At 34.8% G+C, this 17,864-nt stretch overlaps 1 protein-coding gene across 8 annotated transcripts in view; it reads right to left on the bottom strand.

Annotated features, from left to right (window-relative positions):
* nrcama (neuronal cell adhesion molecule a) overlaps positions 1-17,864 on the bottom strand; it is a 59,497-nt gene that overhangs the window by 40,434 nt on the left and 1,199 nt on the right. The window contains exon 1 of one of the 8 annotated variants that reach the window (XM_067391824.1): positions 398-498. The exons of the other annotated variants lie outside the window; for them this stretch is intronic. The gene's annotated coding sequence lies outside the window, so the exon portion shown is untranslated. Of the gene's footprint in view, positions 1-397; positions 499-17,864 lie in introns of those variants that run through there. 8 annotated transcript variants of the gene reach the window in all.

The raw sequence follows: 17,864 nt of genomic DNA, 5'->3' as shown, positions 1-17,864 counted from the left end.
TCCATCCATTTTAGATATCCATCCATTTTGTCACATACTGACATCAGCACACACTAGGGCTCCAGAATAAACAAATCAGCACACACACAGACAAATCTGACTGGTTTTCACAGGAAATGTGATACCAGGTGTGTACCGTGCAATGGACAAAATGTTGTTTGTTCTAATGACTGTAGTCACAGAACCTGAGTCAAAGAGGTGAAAGGAAATAGTTCACCCTGAAGGTGTAACTTTCACCCACAGGGTGTGAGAAACTCAAAAGTTACCCTAATAAATACCATAAAAAAAAACTCATGATCAAATCACTGAGAATAAACCAAACAACAAACTAAACAAAGGGTCAAGCAAAAAAAAACAAAACAACAACATTATTTTTTAACAACCAGAGCACTATTACCTTGATACTGAGTCAACAGCAGTCCTTTCCTGGTCACGGTGTGTATCAAGTGTGTATCTCTCTAACCATTCTCTGAGCCTCGTATAGCATGTGTGTGGCCGGTGAGTGCTCTGACAGGCATCTGCCTCTCTCTCTCTCACACACACACACATGCGGTCGCTCGACTCTGCCTGGCATCCACCCCCATGTGCCTGCCTCCTAACTCGGTGAGATTAACACACCCCTTTGTCACCGTACAAAGGGGGTTAACGCATTTCCTGGAGCAAACCAAAAGCATCCGTAGGGACTGAGGGATGGAGCGAGGAAAAAAATAGAGGCAGAGAAAGAAACAGAGAAAAAGATATATAGTGCAGGTAAAGTGATATTTGTACATTTAAAGAGGTCTCAATGCACGTCAGGCTCATTTAGCAGGTCTGTTTGTTCTGTCAAGTGTTTGCTTGAACGTTTCCTTTAAAAAGAACAGAATCGCAGATGTGCTGAAGATCCCAATTAACCCCTAAGAGTGTGAAATGACTGTCAAATACAAAAGCTGTGCAGAGCTTCAACACTTAACTGACAAAAGCCTCAATCATTGACTGAGGAGCCTCGGAGAACGATTCAGCACTGATTTCAGATCAGCTTTTCTGAACTAACAGAAAACCAATCTTAATACTGGGATAAGATAAACACATTTAGACTTTAATTTCTACAATAAAAGTCATATTGCAAAGGCAGTGCCCAATGGCAACCAAGACATTCATCCTAATATAGCTAGAGATGACTTTACAGCCCTCTGAGTACATGAAAGAGTCTTCAATGTTGACATAATGACTCATATAATGGTCATTTTAAAGGTTCAGAACATCGAAAGTCACACAAAGTCAACATGATTCTCATTTGCAAGCCATACTGCTTTCGTAATGTGACATATTTTCAAGCAACATATATTCAAAGAGCAAAACCATATGGCAAACTTTTCTTTTTTTAATTATCTAAGAAAAAAATTCAACAATGCCTACAGATATAGTAACATCTTATCATCAAAAAGGGGAAATCTAAGTCATGATGAAAAGCAACACCAATAAGATTTAAAAAAATTATTATAATAAACAATTCTGCCACCATGAAATATAGTTCATTAGACTAACTGTAGGCTGATAGTGGTTGCCAAGCAACGTAGCAACTCAGTGCATTATTGTCGAAATCAACTTGATATGTCATAAGTGTGTGCTTCTGTGTGTGTGTGTGCACAAGCATAGGCAATTAAATAAAGCTCATATAATTAGAATTTAAAAGTAGAAAAGTTTTTTTTAAACTGAACATTTTTAAAAATCACTGGCTCTGAAAAGATTAAAAGATGTAAACTAAAATGACAAATACAAGACAGTACACACCTGTGCCTCTTTGAATTGTATATTTTTGCTACCATGAACAATTATATCTCAGTAACTTAAAAGTAAGCTATGTTATCCAATAATGAAGGGTCCATTTTGCCATACTTTGACTTTTAAAGTTTCATAGGAGTGAGGACATGTAGATACAGTCTAGAGTAAATATGAAGAGAGAGAAAATCTCTGATTACTTTCCCCAGCTCTCAGTTTTAATTTACCCAGTCTGAGTGTTAACATCCGTCAAACTGGGGTCCCTCACACACACACACACACACACACACACACAAATGGCCGAATGGACTGAGTGCTGAAGAGCTGCACAAAAGGGCATGGAGAGGCCTTTTCACACAGCAGATTTAGCACACACCAGCTGGGCTTTCAGCACAGAGACGAGTCGCCACTGAACTTTGTCATTTCCACTTCAGCTCTAAGGACACAGTTATCCACACTAGCAGACAATACACGGACATAATTCCCACCAGACTCCCAACAGGACTAGAAAAGAAACAAAAGGCCTGCTTTTCTTTTTAGCTTTTCAAGTTCATAATCCACTTGATCTTGTGTAGGGCTATGTATTTGATTTATTTATTTTTATAATACATTTTATATTTTATATTAAAATTAAAAATATAATTTATATAATACTAATATACACGTGCATAGATAGATGGATAGATCATAGATGGATAGATGGATAGATAGATAGATTTTTTTGTCTCAATTGTATCCATTAATTAAAAAAAGTTGTTTTCATTGTTTTTGACCCATGTAACCTTTTTCAGGTAGGTCTAGCAGGTACAGAAGTTGAATTTCTGTATCTGTGCAGTTAATAAACACTGCACCGTATTCACTACATTCATTTGCAGAGCAAATTGAATATAGATTAATCCTTATTAAAGCAATAGTGATTAAGTGCAGTTAGTGATATTCTCTTTGTCTTTTGTTGATTGACATTAATGACACAGACAGCAGCAGGTTTATTAGGCTGCTGTCACTTTAAGATCTGATGCACATGACGTGGATCTGACACACATCCTCTTTACATTCATTTACTCTGCTTCTGAGGATACTGACCAATTACAGGCATTTTGAAATAATTTTGCATGTTTTTGTCCATCTTTTGATAGCGCGCTGTCTGCAAGCAGCATTCTGTTCTTGTGTTTCGGGTGTTTATTTACAGAGAGCCGCTTCACAGACAGTGCGCCAGTACAGATTTGTGTGGGTTTTTTTTGTTTGTTTTTTTAATGTTTTTTTGTTTTTTTTTGCATCTTATTGCACTTGTATGGTTTAATAGCACTTGAATGAATAATAGCGTTACCATATAATAAAACAGTAACCAAAAGATGGCAGGAAAAAACAGATGCTGCGTTAATTGCGTTAAATAGTTTTATTAAATTGCATGTGTTAATGTGTTATTTTTGACAGCAATGTATATAAGCATTGCATTGACATTATGAGAAACAAAGACAGAGAAACAAAAGAGAGATGGAGGAAGTGAACTAGAACTGTTGGCATGATGCACCCTGGAGAGGCCACACAGTGCAATAAGACAATGTTATTTGATTTTTATGTTAATGATGTGGTTTGAGCAAGGCCACATGCCAAGAGAGAGATGGAACGGCTGTAGGATTACACATATGGTCGTATAGTTCTTGAAAGTCTATTGGAATCATCTATATGCAATAAAAGAAGTGGTGCTATATATATATATATATATATACACACAGTACAGTCCAAAAGTTTGGAACCACTAAAGATTTTTAATGTTTTTAAAAACATTAAAATTTAATTAAATAAATGTATTTTTAATTAAAAATATTTTTTAATTCTGTATTTTTAATTAAATAAATGTAGCCTTGGTGAGCAGACGAAACTTCTTTTAAAAACATTAAACATCTTAGTGGTTCCAAACTTTTGGACTGTATGTATGTATGTATGTATGTATGTATGTTTGTATGTATGTATGTGTATATGTATATGTATATGTATATATATATATATATATATATATATATATATATATATATATATATATATATATATATATATATATATATATATATATATATATATATATATATATATATATATATTTAAAATGCATATACTGTATATTAAAAATTAAGTATATTACATTACAAAAATATATAAATGAAAAAATATATATATTTATATATATAAAATAATATAAATATATAAAATAATTATATGTTAATTGTTTTTTAATTTCTATTTTATTATATTTTTTATTTATATTTAGACAAAATAGTATAGAGATTTCATAATGGCTATTTATACATTTTTAGCCACAGCATTAAAATGATTTTTAGCACTTTTTAAAGTCAGATGTCTTCCATTTTAACCGCTTATTCAGGTGAACTGTGTATGAAAGCTCTCTCAATTCATTTTACCCGCTGATGACTTATGTGCCTTCCATTTTATTGATCCGCCTGTTTATATAAAGGCCACAGTTCTCAGAAAAACAGTCAATAAAACAGCATTCAGCCCTCTCTGATAAGGTCAGCATGTATTGGCAATATTTTCCACACAAAGCGCTCATTACCGCGCTGATCTTTATTTGTTCTGTAATCTAGATAACCCTTGGGTTTATAAAACACGCAATGAACAATGACGGCAGAAATCAGCTCTTATCTCTGAACGGCCACATAACTCGGTCTCCCTTTCAAGCTCCCTTACAAGCCACGCCGATCACACAACATCATCACCATGGAGACCCACCGCAGCAACGAGGCCCGGTGACGAGGGGGCCACCACGACGACCCTGACCCACCAGACATTAAGCCGGCACTCTGGAGAGAAACTAATCTTGTGTAACATACAATGAGTGAGCACGGAAAGAACAAACTAAAGCAAAGAAGCAGACACAGAGGGAGAGTCGGCTGCGAGAAAGCTAATGAGAAACGTATTCTTCAAAAGAAAACACAACAAGCTGGTGGTAATAAAAAAAGAAAGCGGGAGAGATGGGGAACTACGGGGCCGTATTTTACTCAGTGAGGTCCTATACATCTGATGGATGAGAGAGGAGAGGGTCAGGAAAGGCTTGTGTGCTGGCTATTATTAGCCACACTGGAGGGAACAGATTTCTCCTTAAGCCAGGAACTCAGCTGATTGAGAAATCTACTCAGAGCAACTCCCTGAGGCTCGTGAATCACACCGGACACTCTCGCCCCGTGGGCTGCAGGCTGAACAGTAGCAAAGTCAAAAGAAGATGTCAGCCGAGAGAAGAATTTGAACATATCCCAGCTCACTAAGCATCCAAAGTGACATTCTTGATTCTAATTTCATGTTTTTTAGTTTGATAGCCAACAGCCAATAATAGAAATGATTGCATGGATCTATGAAATAACTGATTCTGATTGAACAATCAGTAGTCAAATATATTTTGTAATGACCACTAATGTTTTTATTTGACGGATGTCCCTTTAAGGACACAAAATAAATAATAAAATAAAATAAAAATCATTAATAAAATAAAATAACCATTAAGTTTATATTTGAACACTGTCCCTTTCTGAATAATTAATAAAACAGTATAATAAAATGCACATTTTTTTTATTAATAAAATAACCAGTAGATTATATTTGACTGTTATCCCTTTCAGAATATAAGACACAATATTATAAAAAATATATAAATAAATTATTTATTTTAATTTTAAAAATAAATTAAAAATAACGACTAAAGCTTACTAACACTGTCCCTTTCAAAATAGACAATAATATAATAATACAATAACAAAAAAAATATTTTATGTTATTAATAAAATTACAATAACCACTAAAGTTTATATTTTCAGAATACATAATAACATAATATAATAAAACAATATAAATAAATTATTTTATACTTTGGATTTACATACATTCAAACATTGCGAAACCCTCATCTTAACGTAATTTTAAATAAAACAATGAGATGTATTTCAGAAAAGCAAACACTCAAAATTAGCCTACATTTTCCAGATGAAAATGCACATACAGTACAGTTGTGCTTTTGGAAATACAATTCACCATATTCCCACCTGCTTTCAAATGCACATATACATTCCTATCCTTCATGAAATAATTCTAGCATGTATGTTACCCTAATTCTGAAAATGTTACAATGTTAAATGTGAAAAAGTACCCTAATTCAGCTCAGAGTCCTGCAGTGACATTCCCAATAAAAGATTTTTCAAGGTTGACAACTGACAATAAATTAAGGAAATACCTTGACTCCATACTGTGACTGTGAGAGTGTGGAGGTCCAGAATAATATTATTCACACAGCAGAACCCCATTAATGCAGGATCACACTGCTACCTTCCAGATAATTGAATAAAATGACAATATGTCCAAGAAAAATTAGTTAAAACTGTGTGTGCTGAGCAGACAAACACATTTTATCATCTTAGAAGGTCACAGCATTGGCACTAGTAAAATAAACACCTCCATATCAAGGTTTGCACATAAAAAAAACAAACATTTTGAAACAGTCAGCTATATCTGGCCTCTACCTGACAAAATGACAAAAGAGATTGTCCACAACAGAGCAGCATATTAGAGTCCCATTTGGCCTTATTTGTATCCAGTCAGGCTTGAGTAGGCAGCAATGTCATTTCCCAGTGCACGTCTGTGAATCTGATGCCTCTGGCAGCAACTGACACTCAGAACACACATGCAAAATGAATCGGAGTCTTGATTTCCATTATACAAAGTGGTTTTATTAAACCATGAGTGACCTGCATTCAAATTCAATTGTCATGTGGACAGTGTAATAAATCAAAAGCTGTGCAGTGTATTGTGGAGCAGCCCTGACACTGATTTCATGGACACAGATGCATGAGTCAGATAAATATGCAACTTTTCCTTCTAACTATGAATACTGAATTACCTTTATCTTTTTAAATGGTTAACATGCATTCTGAAAACAGCAAGTTGGTGTAAAACAAAACAAAACAAAAAAAACCTTTATGATAAGGTGGAACATTTTTTTTTTACTTAAAACCAACCCTTTTCATGTTTCCATACTCAGGGAAACTAGAAAAGCCTGTTTTTGCTAATGAGAAAAGTAATTGTGATTTTATTTACAGCAACTGTAAAATTATGTCACAATTGTGACTTTATGTATATTATTTATGTACCTATATACATATCTCACAATTTCTACTTAATTTCTCATAATAGTCAGCAATTGTGACTAAAAAGTATTTCTTAAATTCTCAAAATTACAAATAAAATAATTTGTTTTTTAACTAAAACTGAAACAGACTTCCATGGAAATAAATTGAGAATGTTACAAAAATCTATAAGTGAATGAAAATGGTAACAAAAGTAATACTTTAGCACACTTACCCTCTCTAGGGACAGAAATTACATCAAACTACTGCTTCACCATATTCCAACGAAAGACAGTCTTTCTTTGTAAAAACAAAAACCTCCAAAAAAGAAAGAAAAAACAAATAAACAAACAGTCAACTGTTGACTTCTGCTCTGATGGTTTAGAGCCCTTGAAGGTCGTATGCATAACAGATTACAAGCTTGGCATGTGAAGTAGGAAGTGAAGTGCTATTCAAACTGAGAGCAAGATCAAGCCAAAGACTTAATTCAGGAACTTCAGAGCTTTAGGATGCAAATTACAAACTAGTTGCCTGTTCTAGCATATACTGTACCTGACTAATGAATTTAAAAGAATATGTAGCTGCTAGACAAAATTAGTAGACTAAACTGTGATAAATTATTCAGTGTTTATGCCGCTGGCGTTAAACGGCCCTATTATTATCCAGAGTTACCTACATGGCCAGAGGTCTCACTCTGCCTTTTTATATCACTCTCTGTCACTTTACCTTAATAGCCTCAATTAAAAAAAATCATAATCTGAGCTCTGTGGAAAATATACCCCAATAATGCATCAGCTTGACAAAAGTTCTTTAAACGCCCCTTCAAGCCATGAAACTGGCACTATACGAACAGATAAACAGCAACAGAAAAACTACTTTAATGTTAATGTTTAATGTTATAAAATAGCATTCAGAATATAAGTGAATCCAAGTGAAACTGAATATTTAATGAGGAAAAAAAAATAGGGCAGGCTTGATTTGATCTGTTGGGAATATAATGGTTCATGAAAAGTGTAAATTTATACAAGAGTGGAGCCAAACCTTAATGCAACTTTTTAATATGCTGTTATAGCTGTTAACTGAAATGATAACCAATATTATATTACTGTATTAAATACTTGGAACATTTTAAAAAGACTGCAATAACAATAGCCTAAAAAACAATGACTACATAGGTATTGTCTGCTGGTTGACATCAACATTTTTTAAAAACCAAGCAGCATGGTAAAGACCAGAATCCTTTGTTGTGGTGTTATAATGTCTTGCACTTTGCTATATTGATTTGTTATGCTCAAATCTGAGCACTGAGGTCTATTTTAATCCTGGGCTCAATTTGTCTATATTGCTGATGTACTATCTATAACACAACCACAGGCTGTTATACTGTATGCACTAAATCAATCCCTAAGTCCCAACCGCACCATATAGCACAATGCATCAAGTAACTACGGAGCCCCTAAAGGGACATGACAATGTAAAAAAATATGAGATGGGAGGGGGAAAAAAAAACATTTCAATGCTTTTGCGTTCTCCCGCAAAAACTGTTACATTCCCCCAAGAAACTTTGTGTTCGCTCACAAAGAACTCAAAAGTTTTGCAAGCAGTTTGCAATTTGTCTTTTTTTAACAAGAGAACACAAAGTTTCTCGGGGGAAAGCAAAACATTTTTCGAGAGAACACAAAGTTTTCAGGGGAACACAAAACATTTAGAGAGAGAACGCAAAGTTTCTCTGGGGAATGCAAAACATTTAGCGAGAGAATGCAAAGTTTCTCAGGGGAACGCAAAACATTTAGCGAGAGAACGCAAAGTTTCTCGGGGGAATGCAAAACATTTAGCGAGAGAATGCAAAGTTTCTCAGGGGAACGCAAAACATTTAGCGAGAGAACGCAAAGTTTCTCGGGGGAATGCAAAACATTTAGCGAGAGAACGCAAAGTTTCTCAGGGGAATGCAAAACATTTAGCGAGAGAACGCAAAGTTTCTCTGGGGAATGCAAAACATTTAGCGAGAGAACGCAAAGTTTCTCAGGGGAAAGCAAAACATTTTGCAAGAAAACGCAAAACATTTAGCGAGAGAATGCAAAGTTTCTCTCGGGGGAAAGCAAAACATTTTGCAAGAAAACGCAAAACATTTAGCGAGAGAACGCAAAGTTTCTCGGGGGAATGCAAAACATTTAGCGAGAGAACGCAAAGTTTCTCAGGGGAAAAGAAAACATTTTGCAAGAAAACGCAAAACATTTTGCGAGAGAATGCAAAGTTTCTCGGGGGAAAGCAAAACATTTAGCGAGAGAACGCAAAGTTTCTCAGGGGAAAAGAAAACATTTTGCAAGAAAACGCAAAACATTTAGCGAGAGAACGCAAAGTTTCTCTGGGGAACGCAAAACATTTAGCGAGAGAACACAAAGTTTCTCAGGGGAAAAGAAAACATTTTGCAAGAAAACGCAAAACATTTTGCGAGAGAATGCAAAGTTTCTCGGGGGAATGCAAAACATTTTGCGAGAGAACGCAAAGTTTCTCAGGGGAAAGCAAAACATTTTGCAAGAAAACGCAAAAAATTTAGCGAGACAACGCAAAGTTTCTCGGGGGAATGCAAAACATTTAGCGAGAGAACGCAAAGTTTCTCGGGGGAATGCAAAACATTTAGCGAGAGAATGCAAAACATTTAGCGAGAGAATGCAAAGTTTCTCGGGGGAATGCAAAACATTTAGCGAGAGAACGCAAAGTTTCTCTGGGGAAAGCAAAACATTTGCGAGAAAACTCAAAAGCATCGACTTCTTATATCTCCCATCTCATATTTTTTTTCCACCACCATGTAATGGTTATGTAAGTTACCAAATAACCACAATTTTTGAAAAATTCCTAAAGATTTGTATGCTTCAAAAGTTGCTCACAAACATATTTGAGCCCTATTAACCATACTGTCTGAACAAAAACATAAAAGCCAAAGAGTTGTTACAGTCTGGAGTCAAATGAAAAAGTTAGTCATACTGTACGTAGGAGGGCCCACATGCCTGAGTGTTTTCGATATTTATACCTCATAAATCATATGTCAGGAGTGACACTGTTATTCAATATAACTGTACTGCATTGATCGCCCGCTCAGTGGTAAGTTCAGTCAATTCAAGCCTCTCTTTCTCCCAGCAAGCCTCCAGTCTTTCACCGCTCTATTCAAACGTTCATTCTGTTCTTCAGTCAGACTGAACACCCGCCAGACCCTGTCAATCTGGATTCAGTGGAACTAACAAGGAACTCATAAAACACAATTTACACAAGAACTGCCATTATTTATAGACTATAAACTGCAATTAATTTGGGGACATAAAATAAAAAGCAGTTCAGTATAGATTAATTTTTAAAAGCAGCGTGTTTAACTATGTACACTAACAACAGTTAGGATCAATTAACCCTTTATTAATTAATATATATATATATTAATGTCAGCTTTAAAAATTATATTTTTATAGGTTTAACAAAGCAAAGTGACAAATAATGTAATTGTCACACATTTGTTTCATCTTTAAAAGAAAAGATAAAGAGAGGCACATGACTCCTGTAGCATATTTTTAGAAATGAATGCTACAAAAAAATGGTGGGCTTTCCCTAAACTGATATTATTTTAAGAGTTAAAGAGGAAACGAGAAACAGAGAAGGAAAAAAAGCTCTGTTTAAGGTGTCTGTATCAGTTTCAGAGGGTGTGAATGCGAATGGGGACAAACATGATAATGAAGTCTGCTAAGAGTGATTTAAGTAAGTAAAGTTGTACAACTTATAAACATAAAGATCTTCATTTTTACAGACAAATCTGCATAATGGTAGACATGATCAGAAATAATTAAGAATCCATGCATTTCGGATTCTGAGTCCTCAAAAACCAAAGTAGTATCTGACAATATCAGACACATGATGCCAGTTAGTTAAACTACTTGAATGTTCTTAGTTATTGTTGGTGGTTTGGTTTACTGCAATAAAAGTGGGGCAAAACCAGGAGATACAAAAGAATACATTTTAGCATTGCACCACTGAAGAAGCCAAAGGCGGCTTATTATGTTAAACTTAATCTAACCATATTTCCAGAACTCCTAATATCAGTGCGCTTACATAACTGGCAGAAAATAATCTACTCCTTCTTTTGATATAACTCATGTCAATGACTTTTCACAGTTGACAATGGACTCAGATATGAAGCTCAAAACATCATTAAACTAGACTACAGACTACAGAAGTCTGTCTGTGAGTCTCGGGTGCACAGGGGAGTTTGAGGTCTTTAAAGCAGGAAGTTGGATTATTTTAGGCCTCCATTGTGATTCACAGACAGAAGCCAGCTGCCAAAGCTTTTTGGAAAACTTTTAAAAAGGCAAAAACATGCTTGTGACTCACATTAGATAAACATTAAACCCCCATCAAAGCGTACAGGAGTGTTTGGAGTGTGTTTTGGAACAAGGGAGGATACAGGGTTCAAGAAGGAGGCCAGGAGGACAAGAACAGAAACCTGTCCCGCAGGAGCGAAATTTCACAGAGCTTGTGGGCGCCATGACCTCCGAGTTATTTACACCAAGTCATAAAGTCAACACACATCTCTCCAAAGCAGCAAGCAGGCCTCAGACCACAACTCTCAAATACCCATAAATCAGCAGGGTTAAAACACAATGATTCCACGCCAATTTAAATATTTCACATTTCTCCGTGGTTAGGTTGGTCGGACGTTAGACGTTTTGCAACTAAACACACGTTCTTGAGATGACACTGATATGTTGATGCAAAAATACAAAGAAGCAGTGTCTGAAAAGGTTTGTTTATTCTTACTGAAGTTGATATGACAACTATAACTTTGAAATATTCACATTATATAGTTACATTTATAGTTACATTAGTCAAAATTCTGGAATTATTACGATTTTTTAAACGTTTTTGAACAAAGTCGCTGATGCTCACCAAGGCTGCACTATACCTATATACTGCAGCCTTGGTGATATACACACACAAAAATAAAAACTCTGCGACACAGATATCAACATAATACTCAGATTTCCACTCCTAATGATTACTGTAAAACCAAAGAATTACATCTTGAACTGTTATGAAGAATTATGTTACTGAGGCATACTTGAATTGCCAACACAGACACTGAGACCCATGGGAAAATAAGAGGAGGTGATCATAAATGATCATTTTCTTTTTTAGCAAGGGTGAGAGCATGTGCCCAGTGAATGAAACAAGAGTATATAAAATACACTTCATCATAAATGGACCTGAAACCCATCACAGGATAAAATGACCCACAATTCAATAGTTTTTTCCAATAACTATGTTATGTAAAGAGACACTCTCTTGGTGCAGGAGAGGACATGGCACTAACCAACCTCATCCTGAAAAATGACTAGCTTCTGCTTTCAGTCACTGAATTAGCAGATGACATTATCAGGGCTTCAGTACATAGCCAGGCACAGAGAACAGTGCCTCATCCGATCACTGGACTGAGAAAGCATTGCATTGTGGGGCAGAGAGGACATCAGTCCTCATGATATAAGTGGGGCAATTGTTACTCAACATGCTAGGGACAGTGTTGTCCAATTCATCTGGTTGCAGTTTTCTAGCAATTCATAAATTTATACAAGCAGATATCCCTTTTTACTCCACAACGCACTTAGGATGAACTCACTGTGTCCTCAATATCAGCTTCCATAATGGTTAAACATAAAAGATTACATTCCTTTACTATAAACAGTCCGAGATTTGAACTCTGTAGCAAACCTCAATCAAAGAGCATTTCCTCCTCTGCAAGAGATTGTACAGTATTTGTGGTTAGTGTTGAAGTCAGTGGACAAATGAACTAAAATGAAGTTCATGAGATGAGATGACAGTTTTCAAGGCCAAATGTAAACATGTATTCAAAGCATTTTTTGCAGTGCTACATTTTTCTCAGCTCATACGTCATTAATCAAGCCAGACAAATGGAGCTCAAAGAGCTCAGCCTATGTTTTAATCAGCACAACATATAAGTACTCCATATAGGAGGCAAACGCATGGCGCATATTACTTGTAGTTTTCACCACTCAAATTTCAGTGCTTTATAATGTAATTCAATTAGAAGCATGCAGCTTCTGCATCGACTAAAAGGCACACATATCATACAGCACATGGAATAAATTACTTCTACTAAGAGAAACGAGTCACTATATGAGCAGTCTGTCATGTAATATTGCTGATCACAGCTTTTTTTAGTTGGACCCACAATTCTAAAAAGAGCAAAATCAGTCAAAACCCATCAGAATGCAATAATTATTACTTGTATTTACCTATTTTCTGTGAATTTCACAACCAAATCCAATCATTTCAATACAATTAAATGTGTTACTCAGTGCTTCCCACAGGTTTGAAATACACTTGCGATGGTAGCCGGGCGAAAAAACCTCCTATTACCCACGGCACAAAAATGGTCTACTACATGTGACAAACAAATAATGTGTGATTTTTAACAGTATTTTTATTTATTGAAATTAATTTTAATTACATAGCATATTACATTTAATTACATACTAATACTATGCATTATTATGCATTGTAAATTATGCAAAATTACAGCATTTAAATGGTTCACCTTTTCCTATGTTCTCCTTGCTGTCATATAGTGTCTCTCTCAGTGAATGGGACACAGATTTAGTAGTAAAATTTATAAAATTAATAATATGTGTCAAATAATGTTCTTAGTCTTTTCTTCCTGTGGGGGAGACTACAATAATTTACTATGAATTAAATGAAAATCAAATTAAATACAATTTATTGTGTAACCAAAATACCAATAATGCCCAAAAGAAAAAGAAAAAACTTAGCATGTGAATTTTAATTATAAACAAGCCCGAAATACACAGGTACTCTTATTTTGAAATGTCTGTTCTATTGCAGGCTGATCCTTCAGATTCTTACAATCTTCTAAAACATTTTATATAAAGGCCATAAAGTAGACATTGTAATAATTCATCAACTTGAGTTCATTAGCAATCGCTTGGCATAAATCTGCGCTTTTCATTGATTGAGAATCACTTTGAAGCAGACTGTCAGCGGGAGTAAACAGTTCTGTCACGCACGTAACGAGCAGGTATGAAACGACTAGTTTATCGATCGCAGATGGTTTCATTATCTTGCGTGGATATAAAAGTATAAGAGGATAAAAATAATAAAAGCAAAAAAGTGTCTCCAAATATACTTGGGCGGCCGTTATTATACGTGGGTGGCCCGCCCAAGTAAAGTCTATGTGTGGGAAGCACTGGTTACTTGTCATTTCTTTATAATTATTTGTAAAATTTCTGATTGAAAATTGTTTCAAAGTAAATCCAACATTAGTTTTTTTAGTGTAGGAAATTGGAATCCGCAAAATCCGCATAATCAGGAATTGCATGTGAAGGCAAAAGATTTCCCAACACAGATTTCGCAAGTTGTTCTCACAAATTTGCCACTTGGACCAACAGAAATTTTAAACCCCTGTGTGAGCTGTGCTATATACATCGCTACACTATTTAACCAGAAAATTTCACTTATGTAACCGCATCTTAAAAACACAATCACCAGTTGATTGGTTGAAAGAGAGAAGCATAATCACATAATTCCACGAACATGTTGTCCATCTTCGGGCATGTTTGACCTTAATCTCTACTAATCGCTTATCAACCACGAGGAAGCAAAAATAGTTCAAAGTCAGCTTATGTTTTTTTTAAAGATAACACGTAAAGACAGGCATGTGAACAGAGATATTACATGTGGCCATACTGTATAAATCTGTAATCCCAATGATAGGCTATATTATACAAGACTGATCTAAAAGGAAATAGAGTCAAAAGTATGATACTACACCTGTTACATTTCTGCTGGTAATCCCTGTCACAAAGACTATTGTTCATCAATCTACCACACCTACTATGTAAGATAGAATTACAATAAGTTAATGGCGCTTAAATCAGGCTCAGAATCTACGATGCATTAAAATCAGGACACAAGGTACATGTGGCATATTTGCAGAGCAATTACGAGCATGCAAATGTCTAGCCTGCCAATGGCAGCTGGTGCAATGTGTCTATGTAAATATCCAGCATCTGAACTTACTGAGTCACAAACCCACACTCCAAAACCACAGCAAAAGCTATTTATTTCCTTCCCTGTGATCCTCTCTTTGAATTATTGTCCAGTCATTCCATTCCAGGTGGTAAAAAAGTGCATGGCTAGAAGGCAAAGGTCCATGATGAAGCACAGCTGGCTTGGTGGCACGTACCTGGTGCCTGTTGTGCTTCATCAGCACTGATATTCATTCCCATCCAAGAAACCTAAAAAAAGCGTTTGATGTGGTTCCACCTGGACTGAATGTGCAGAATACAATTTCATGGACTTTGAGTATAATGCTGAGCATAATGCATCGACCGGACAAAGGCATTAGAATATTACAATATAAAATACAATTCTTGACCTATCTGTAAAAATCCATCAAATTCAGATTTCCTGTCTACTTCCAGAGCACATGGATTTGATGGAGCAAAAACAAAACAAAAGGCACCAAAACAATCAAATCACACCAAATTGAGAATTTCAGAGCTAGTAAAGAATTATAAATCAAATTCAATTTAAAAACAATAAAATTTACACCCCTAAACATAATCGGCTTTCTGTGCCTGTCTTCAGCTCTGATCTCTTTCTCGGGCATACGCTCTCAAACAGACTCATTTCTGTCGTTACAGCCCTATACAAATGCTAATTAAAAATTGCTATGAAATGCTAAATGGGAAACTATTCTCATCTCACTAAGGGACTTGTGGCTCTGCAGCACACAAACTAACAGCTGTTATGCACACGTGCATACTAATATCCCATTGCCAGGGACATGAAAGCAAATGTCCCGTATTTTTTCATTCATTAATCATCATTCAGTTGTGTCGATGTTAGACCGCCTGCAGGTCAACTATGAAGCCATCGAAGTATTTAAAATCCATGAAAAATGACAATGAATTAGTGCAAAGCAATAACCATTCATACAATAAATTCTCCTACCAAACCGCACGTCAAAATGAAATAGCTCTACAGTGACCTGAAGTGTGACTGTCAAAAGCAATGGGTGAAAAAATCAATGTCCTGAAGATTTATATAAAAAATAACTTTACATCTTATCACCAGTCCTAATTCAATCACTGGCACATTTAGCATAATGATGCATTCAGTATTAATTTACACCTGAGGCCCATTAAAAACATTGACCAATGCAGTTGGCCTGTGTTTCCTCACTTGACAGAAAAGTGTAGCATTTTACATTGTCCATTTCTCATAATTTATATCTCACAATTGTGTTTACAACTCGCAATTCTGACTTTATTTCTCACAATTGTGAGTTTATATATCACAATTCTGACATTGTAACTCGCAATTCTGACATTATAACTATGATATTATAATTATATCTCAATTCTGAGAAAAGAAGTTAGAATTGCGAGATGTAAACTCGCAGTTGAGAGAAAAAAAAAGTCAGAATTGCAAGTTTATATCTCGCAAGTGCAAGAAAAGTCAGAATTGCGAAAAAATCTAAATTGCGAGTTTATATCTCACAACTGTGAGTTTAAAACTCGCAATTCTGACTTTATTTCTCACAATTGTGAGTTTATATACCACAATTCTGGCATTATAACTTATATTATAATTATATCTCTCAATTCTGAAAAAAGAAGTCAGAATTGCGAGTTTATATCTCACAATTGCAAGAAAAAGTCAGAATTGCAAATTCTAAATTGTAGGTTAATATCTCACAATTGTTTATAACTCGCAATTCTGACTTTATTGCTTGCAATTGTGAGTTTATATAGCACAATTCTGACATTATAACTCACAATTCTGACATTATAACTATTATATTATAATTATATCTCTCAATTCTGAGAAAAGAAGTCAGAATTGCGAGTGTATATCTCAAGGTTGCAAGAAAAAGTCAGAATTGCGAAAAAAATCTAAATTGCGAGTTTATATCTGACAATTGTGAGTTTAAAACTTGCAATTCTGACTTTATTTCTCAAAATTGTGAAATTATATAGCACTATTCTGACATTATAACTATTATATTATAATTATCTCTCAATTCTGAAAAAAAGAAGTCATAATTGCAAGTTTATATCTCACAATTGCAAGAAAAAGTCAGAATTGCAAAAAAATCTAAATTGCGAGTTCATATCTCACAATTGTTTATAACTCGCAATTCTGACTTTATTTCTCGCAACTGTGAGTTTATATAACACAATTCTGACATTATAACTGACAATTCTGGCATCATAACTATTATATTATAATTATATCTCAATTCTGAGAAAAGAAGTTAGAATTGCGATATGTAAACTCGCAGTTGAGAGAAAAAAAGTCAGAATTGCAAGTTTATATCTCGCAAGTGGAAGAAAAGTCAGAATTGCGTAAAAATCTAAATTTAGAGTTTATGTCTCACAGTTGTGAGTTTAAAACTCGCAATTCTGACTTTATTTCTCACAATTGTGAGTTTATATAGCACAATTCTGGCATTATAACTATTATATTATAATTATATCTCTTAATTCTGAAAAAAGAAGTCAGAATTGCGAGTTTATATCTCACAATTGCAAGAAAAAGTCTGAATTGCGAAAAAATCTAAATTGCGAGTTCATATCTCACAATTGTTTATAACTCGCAATTCTGACTTTATTTCTCACAACTGTGAGTTTATATATCACAATTCTGACATTAAAACTCGCAATACTGACATTATAGCTATTATATTATAATTATATCTCACAATTGCAAGAAAAAGTCAGAATTGTGAAAAAAAGTCAGAATTGTGAGTTTATAACTCAATTCTGACTTGATTTCTCGCAATTGTGAGGTTATATATCACAATTCAGACATTATAACTATGATATTACAATTATATCTCACAATTCTGAGAAAAGAAGTCAGAATTGCGAGATGTAAACTCGCAATTGTGAGGAA

This window comes from Chanodichthys erythropterus, chromosome 8 (assembly GCF_024489055.1).
Source record: "Chanodichthys erythropterus isolate Z2021 chromosome 8, ASM2448905v1, whole genome shotgun sequence".
Lineage (NCBI taxonomy): Eukaryota > Metazoa > Chordata > Actinopteri > Cypriniformes > Xenocyprididae > Chanodichthys > Chanodichthys erythropterus.
Note: the sequence above shows the minus strand (reverse complement) of the source record. Positions and strands in the feature narration are given on the sequence as shown.